Source organism: Galeopterus variegatus, unplaced genomic scaffold, assembly GCF_000696425.1.
Source record: "Galeopterus variegatus unplaced genomic scaffold, G_variegatus-3.0.2 Scaffold1290, whole genome shotgun sequence".
In the NCBI taxonomy this organism is placed as follows: domain Eukaryota; kingdom Metazoa; phylum Chordata; class Mammalia; order Dermoptera; family Cynocephalidae; genus Galeopterus; species Galeopterus variegatus.
The window spans coordinates 362,960-370,536 of NW_007727401.1; the positions used below are offsets into that span (position 1 = coordinate 362,960).

The window sequence follows — 7,577 nt, forward strand, 5'->3', positions numbered from 1 at the left end:
TTCCCAAGAAATTCAGAAAAGAGTGAACTGCTGGCTGAGAGAGGAAAAAAAGAGAGAGAGGAAAAAAAAAAAGTACAGAGAGGTAATACAAAAGGGTTTTAAGGCATTTTTCAGGATTAATTTAGTCAGAAAGAATTCATTTAGGAAAGCAACAAGAGGTAAGGGCAAAGACATAATTATGGGCCAGAATGTAAAGGGACTTAAAAGGACTTTCATCCAAGCTAAAACTTAAATTGTTTTGTAAAAAGCAGAGAATCACTAAGGAAAAGTCCACTTCTCTCCAATTTATCTATTTTGAAAGTGGTTTCTGAGATGTTTAAGTAGGGGTTTTGAAGTTAATGCAGCAGCAGAAAGGGGGTTAAAGAAAGGAAAGTATGGAAAATTAGTTAGGAGAAAATGGAAAGAACACTGGATATCAATAAAGAAGGCCTAATTAGTACTAACCTCCCCAAGGGCATGGACCACGTTTCACCCACAGCCCTAACAGACAAATACATATCAACAAACCTGGAGCACAGGATTGTGGGTAGAGAGATAGCCTACTTTATTTCAGGCAATGAACTAAATACTCTGGCATACCTTTCTACATTTAATCCTCAAAATACCACACCATGGTACATTAAAAAAAAAAAAAAAAAATTAAAACACCATCAACACTGAACACCAGAACATTGCATTAAAAAGGCTTGACAAAAGTCCAGCCATTACCACTGGACCTAGGTAAATGCTGCCTAAAAACTAAAATAGGCGAGGAACCTGAGATGCTTATTAAATCACCTATAAAAGGTGACAATCAGTAAATGGAACAACCGGAACTCAAAGCCAGGTCTGTCTCATAAACCTACATACAAAAAACCCCTGAAAACCTGAAGTAATTTTTACCTTACTGTCAAAATTATGATAAAAAGACACCCCTAAGAATACATTTGAGAATTCTAGAGTAAAAGAGAAAATAAGGAAGAAGTTTAGTCTTATCTGTTACAAAGATGTGGGAGTCTTGAGAGGGTTTAAATAAAGTTGAGAGCATATGTGATCACTGAGTTTTCACAAAAATTTCTTATGTAATAATCTTCTACAAAAAGGAATAAATATAGTATTTAAAAGAATATGTCTGTATGCTGCTGTCCTGACTGGAGGTATTAGAACCCAAGTCAGTGAGCAAGCCATGTTAGGGTCGGTGAGAGAGCCCACAGTAAGGTACTGGAGCATAATCAGAATGGTAAGATCCTCAGTATAAGGTATCTGAGAAGTGTGGAGTGAGGGGTACATCCCAGCACAGTACCCTACAGCCTGAATAAAAAAGTTACGCAAAGTGGGAGAGGGAGCAGCAATGACAATAGGAAATTGGCTACATACAGGGGATTGATCAAATAAGTAAATATAGTAAGGATAATGGGAGCCAGGTTTCTCCTTATAAGAAAAGGAAGTTACAAATTTGGAAAGGGAGAAAACTAGAACAAACCCTGTGGATTGAAACTGAAGAAACTGATACAAACTTATGGTTTTCTATACAAAGGTACTTTTAAAAGTTTGTGGAAAAATAGAATTGAAAGATAATACAAATCTCTTCATGACCTTTTTGAAGAACCCTCATATACAGATATAGAAATAAAAATAAATATAGCACCCAAATCTTGGTTTCTAAATACCTCTCTTCACTAAAAGAAACTACCCTTTGGAGGAATGGTTGATTCCACAGCTGTGGCAAGGAAAGTAAAAGGTGAGCTTGGAACATATTCTTGCATCAAAAAGTAAGGAAGCACTCAGAGCAAGTCAAAAGAAAGAATCTAACTTGAAGGGTTTTCAATGGCCAAAGCAGGGACAATTTGAGAATAAATAATTAGCAAGTTTGTTAAGAAATGGGCTATTTTTACAGTCTCGAAATACCTCCCCACAAAATACATATTAATTACTAAGGGAGAAAAAATAACTTTACAGTGAAGAAGCCTAGGAGACATCACCTTAAATAATCAAAACACATATCACCAGTAATGAATGGGACAAACAGAAACTGTATGCCATCAGATAGGATGCAATGAGAACACATCATTACTGTCAAAAAACAATCTGAATCTCACCACAGGGAAACATCAAGCAAACCCAAACTGAGAGACATTTTTACAACATAACCAACCTGTAGTCCTCAAAAAAGTATCAAAGTGGGCCGAGCCCGTGGTGCGCTCGGGAGAGTGCGGCGCTGGGAGCGCAGGAGCGCTCCCGCCGCGGGTTCGGATCCTATATAGGGCTGACCGGTGCGCTCACTGGCTGAGCGCGGTGCGGCCGGTCTCAAAAAGGACAAAAAAAAAAAAAAAGTATCAAAGTCATGAAAATCAAGATAAGATAGAGATTGCTGTAGGTTAAAGGAGCCTAAAAAGACATTATAATTAAATGCAACACGGAATTCTGAACTGTATCCTTTTGTTATGGCAGAAATTAGTGTGGAAAGTGGCAAAACTTGAATGAGGTCTGAGGTTGGATGGTAGTAATATAGTAAGGTTAATTTCCTAATTTTTATGGTTATATTGTACAGGAAGTCCCTGTCCTTGTACTTGTTTAGGGTGATGAGACTGCATCTACAACTTAATCTCAAATGGTTCAAGGGGGAAAAATTCTTTGTACCACACTTGGAACTTTTCTGAAAGTTTGAGATTGTTTTATAAAAAAAAAAATTACCCAGAGAATTCATTTACAGCACCTTATACTAGCAGATAAGCACAGCAGTAGTTCTTTCAAATGAATGTTATTTTCACCTCTTCTTTTTATAAGATTCAGCTTTATTATTTGAGATCCTCAACGACCTTTGATCTATATCTGCACTGTCCAATACGGTAACCACTATTCAGTTCCTCAGTTGCACTGGCCCAATTTCAAGTGTTCAATAGCCACTTGTCACTATCAGCTACTGTACTGGGCAGTGCAGATAACAGAACGTTTCCATCACTGCAGAAATGTCTACTGGACTGCACTGATCTGGAGGTTGGGAGGGCAACTGATATAATGAATAAGTAAAGGCCAAAGAGTCAGATGGACCCAGCTCCATACTTAGCAAGTACTCTGACACTTAAAAAGTCATTTAACTTCTCTATAGCCTCGGACTCATTTCTGTAAAATGGACTAATATATTCAATCTTATAATGCTACTGAAACGATCAAATGAAAATTTCTGTGTAATGTCTGCAAAAGAGGCTGACACAGTAAATACTTGATAAACATTAGCTCTCTTTTGTAATGTGGGTGGGATAATTTCTTAAACTTTGATCTCAGTACTTTTAGATCTAGTTAAGCAATTACAGAAGCTAAATCTAAAAAACTTACTAGACTGCTTACTCAAAAGGCCAATGAGCTCCATATTGTCATGCCCAACGAAACATTTAGTTCTTACCTTATTCAACTCTCATTAACACTTTGACCCTACTGACAACTCTCCCCCTGAAACACTCTCTTACTTTGGTTTCTGTAACACCACACTCACCCCCTACTTTTCTGACTTTCACTGTATTCTCTGGGAGTTCACGTTCTCCCAGCAAACTTTTTTTTAAATGCTTTTTTTCCAAGTTATATTCCCTCCCCTAGGCAATTTCACTCATACGTATCGTTTTAATTACCTAAACTCCAATATAGCTGACTCCAATTTTCTATTTCCAGCCCATACCCCTCCTGTGAATTTTAGAAACATATCTAATTGCCAACAGAAATTTCCACCAGAAAGCTCCCCAGTACTTCAAAACCAGTGTCAAAACCAAAAGAACTTTGGTCCTTATTTGGTACCATCAACCCAGCTGTATACTCAAGAGTCATCTTTGAAATTTCTCTCTCCTTACCTTCAATCAGCTGAGGCCTGTTGATCTCAAATCCCATCCTCTTAGCCCATCTCCACAATTCTCTTCCTGATTCAAGCTATCCTCATCTCTCCCAGACTACTGCAAAAGCCTCCTAATTAATCTTCCCAGATCCACTCTTGCTGTCTCTCCTCCCTTTCAATACCACAATCTTAGTTCTGCTTCTGGAACCATCAAAAGTAAGTCTAATAAGGCTTCTAAATTACAACATTTTTAACAATATAGTTTTACCACTCTTGTCTTGAGAGAATATGGTCCACATGCAAGGATATAAGTACTTAGCAGTTTACACAAGAGACAGACATGCACAAAGTTTCAAATCACAATTACTATTTTTATGTTTATAGCTGAAAGCATGTTAATCAATTAATTATTTACTAAGTACCTACATGTCAGGCATTGTTCAGGTGCCCAGGGACAAAACAGTGACCAAAACTGACAAACCCTGTTCTCATATAAGTTGCATTAAAGAAGAAATATAATAAACTTAAGTTGGCAAATTATAACGTATGTTGGAAAGTGATAAATGCTATGGATAAAAATCTGGTGTACGAAGGGATAAAAAATGTGGGGGGAGGGGCTGTTGTTATTAGAGTAGTTAAAGACCACAGCAGCACAGTAGAAATGTGACTGGAAAAAGGGTGGGGATAAGTCAGAGATGAAGAGACTCAGAGAAGTCACTCAGAACTGTTTGGACCACGGTCAGTACAATGAATTTTACTACTACTGAGAAGGGGAAGCCATTTATGAAGAGAAGTGAAATGATCTGAAATATTTTATCAGGATAACTCTGGCTGGTGAGTGTTAAAGACTGTAGGTCAACAAAGATCACAGTGACTTTTTAGGAAGTTATTTTGTAAGGGAGAGATGATGGTAGTGTTTTTACATTTCATGTTAAAATTCGAAGTGCCTAAGTACTACAAAATCATAAAGCCACAACTCTAAAAAAATTTTTAAAATACAGTGCAAAGATGAGTGTGGGAACAGCAATAGAATAATATTGCATATTTTAAGTCTCTACTCAGTGATACTAACAGTTATCACTACTCAAATGCAAGACAAGGTGCAAGGCTATTCTTGGGGACAGAGGATATAACTAAGAATTTGAGTTTTAAGTTTATTTTACTGGGCATGGTAAGTCAAAATCCAATTTACGTCATTAAAAGACAGAGCAGATGATGGCAGAGCTTGCTAAAGGGATGTTACAATGAAAATTACTGTAATTTTCTATGTATCTATGGCTGACTTTTTATTACTTTTAAGTCTGCCACCCTCTTTAAGATTTGACAACTACCTTGCACTGATGTACCTGAAAAGTTCAGTATTAAATTGATTGTAGTATAAAATTGCACTCTATTACTAAAAAGATGCTATTGATAAATCAACAGCATCATGTAACTGCACTAATTCATCCTATCTCTGCTGATTAACAGCACACGTTTTCAAGAAAACTGCCTAAGCCCTGGTTAGTGCCCAAAGGATAACAGGGAAGCTAAGTAACTCATGAAGTTTCAATCTTAACCCACGGGCCCCATTCCCACATGATGATATTACAAGAAAAACAGTCTCATTAAAATTTTGTTCATGACACTTGTTTTCAGGTAGCTATTTAGGAACAGCTTTACATTTTCGTCTACAGTCTTCTTCCCCCTTTGACATACTGAAGAACGTCCTTACAACATGAGTATAGTTACAGTAGGGAAACATTCAAATTTTACCCCACCAAAACCTTAAAAGTATACTCAAATTCTCAGGCCAAAAAGTCACTACCTGAATGTGCAACAGAATGATTGTTGATAATACTTGCAAGCACCAAAAGATATTACAGCTAAAGAGCAGCTACAATAAGAATTGCTAATTTTTAAAAAACTCATATTGCCTTAATGCGATATGAATAAATTCAGGTTATCTTTAATAGGATGATATAAAACAAAAGAAATCCAAAGACAGTTTCAAAATTTTATTTCTCCTGCCCAATCAATCAGTTATAACGACAATTAAAACAAAGTCCCATAAACTTCCTGCAGCTTCAAACCAATGGCAAAACAGTGATTAAGCCAACTACCAAAGAAGCAGAAAAAGAAAGCAACGGTACGGAAAGAGACCTGATTACATATCAACACTTTAATACAATTACCAACAAAATACAAAAACCAATAGTTATTCAAGAATTTAATGCCTTCAAGATTCTACTGCTGAGGTAACCAGTTATACGCATGAATTAACTTTTCTTTTAAAACGAGAAAATAATGCATTTATTATTATTATGCTTTCCCCCAAATTCAGAAAAATTCCCAAATTGGGGGAAATTTAACGTCACTATCTACTAACCAAAGCATTATATTAGAAACTTTCTCATCAGTTTTGCTTATGTATCTTAGTTCACTGGTTGTATGATATCAGTCAAAATGTAATCCAAAATGAAAAACACTCAGCTCCTAGGCACTGCATGCAACACAGTACAGAAATATATCGGGGGTGTTTTAAAATTCAACATTTGAATCTGTGAATGTTTAGTTCACTGGTTGTATGATATCAGTCAAAATGTAATCCAAAATGAAAAACACTCAGCTCCTAGGCACTGCATGTAACACAGTACAGAAATATATCGGGGGTGTTTTAAAATTCAACATTTGAATCTGTGAATGTTTTAATCATGTACTCTAAATCCGGCCTGTGCTTCTAAAACAATTTTCAAAATACGTGTTAAGTGGCAAGACCGCCAGCCATCTGTAAGAGATCTCTTTAATGGCTCAAAATTCCTGGGTCTGACCAGGGGCGACTGATTAGTGTCAGTTTAGATCTCCTTGCCCTTTTAGTTGTCAGCCCAGGTGGCGAGTTTAAAAAATAGTTTGAAGTTCAGGCGTTGGGGTAAAAAGCCTGATGCTTAAAAGCGCCGGCTCTTCCCGATTCGAGCACTGGAGAGGTCACACTAGTAAAGTTTGGTTTCACAAGCGGGCTTGGACGCTAGTGACAAAAGCAAAGTCTCCCAAGTCAAGCAGACCCGGGGGTCGGAAGCGCCCGGAAGCCCAGCAGGACACGTTTCCACTGCAGGGAGGGGGGGGTGTCTGTGGCGGTTCTGGCGTGGAGCGCCTTCTCGGGCCGCCTCCCCCACGTAGGACCCCGCACCCGGGCGGGGACAGGCTTCTCCGGCTAAGGCGGCGGGAGGCGCGTAGGCCACAAGGAGGAAATGGGACGGGGTGCCAACAGTGAAGCGGCGGCGGCCAGAGCGGGGCCTCCCTCTCGGGGAAGCGAGAGGGAAGGGGGCCCTCCCGTCTGCTGCCTCCCCCCGCCTCGAGAGGCAGCTTCAACTTTCCTCCAAGCGCAGGACGCCGCCTGGGCCGCGCGACATTCCGAAACTTTGTCCGCCCTCCCGTCGCCCCGGGCCCGATCCTCCGCTCTGCGCCGGCCCCTCACCCCCTCCCCACCCCGACAGCTGCCCAAGCCCATCGACCCCTGGGGTCGGCCCGTGTTTACCTCAGGCCGAGGTCGAAGCGCTTGCTCTGGCGACGCGACGGCCCCACCGCAGGTCCCTAGGTCCCCCTCACTCCACCGCCAAGTTCCCCAACATGGACTCCTTCGTCCGCTTTGAGGTGTTCCGGGGGGGCCGGGGGGCCGGCTCTGCTGGCCGGGTCGGGAGGCGGTGGCGAAGCAAGGAGCGGACCCAGGCTGCGCTGCTCCGCGCGGCTTGCGCCACCGCTGCTCCCCCTCCCCCTCCTTGTCTGGCCTCCTCCCTCC

General features: G+C 40.3%; 1 protein-coding gene across 2 annotated transcripts in view; it reads right to left on the bottom strand.

Annotated features, from left to right (window-relative positions):
* SCAF11 (SR-related CTD-associated factor 11) overlaps nucleotides 1-7,540 on the bottom strand; it is a 77,934-nt gene extending 70,394 nt beyond the window's left edge. For both annotated transcript variants that reach the window (XM_008576115.1, XM_008576114.1), the window contains exon 1: nucleotides 7,317-7,540. The gene's annotated coding sequence lies outside the window, so the exon portion shown is untranslated. The remainder of the gene's footprint in view (nucleotides 1-7,316) is intronic.
* Between the last annotated feature and the right edge of the window lie 37 nt (nucleotides 7,541-7,577).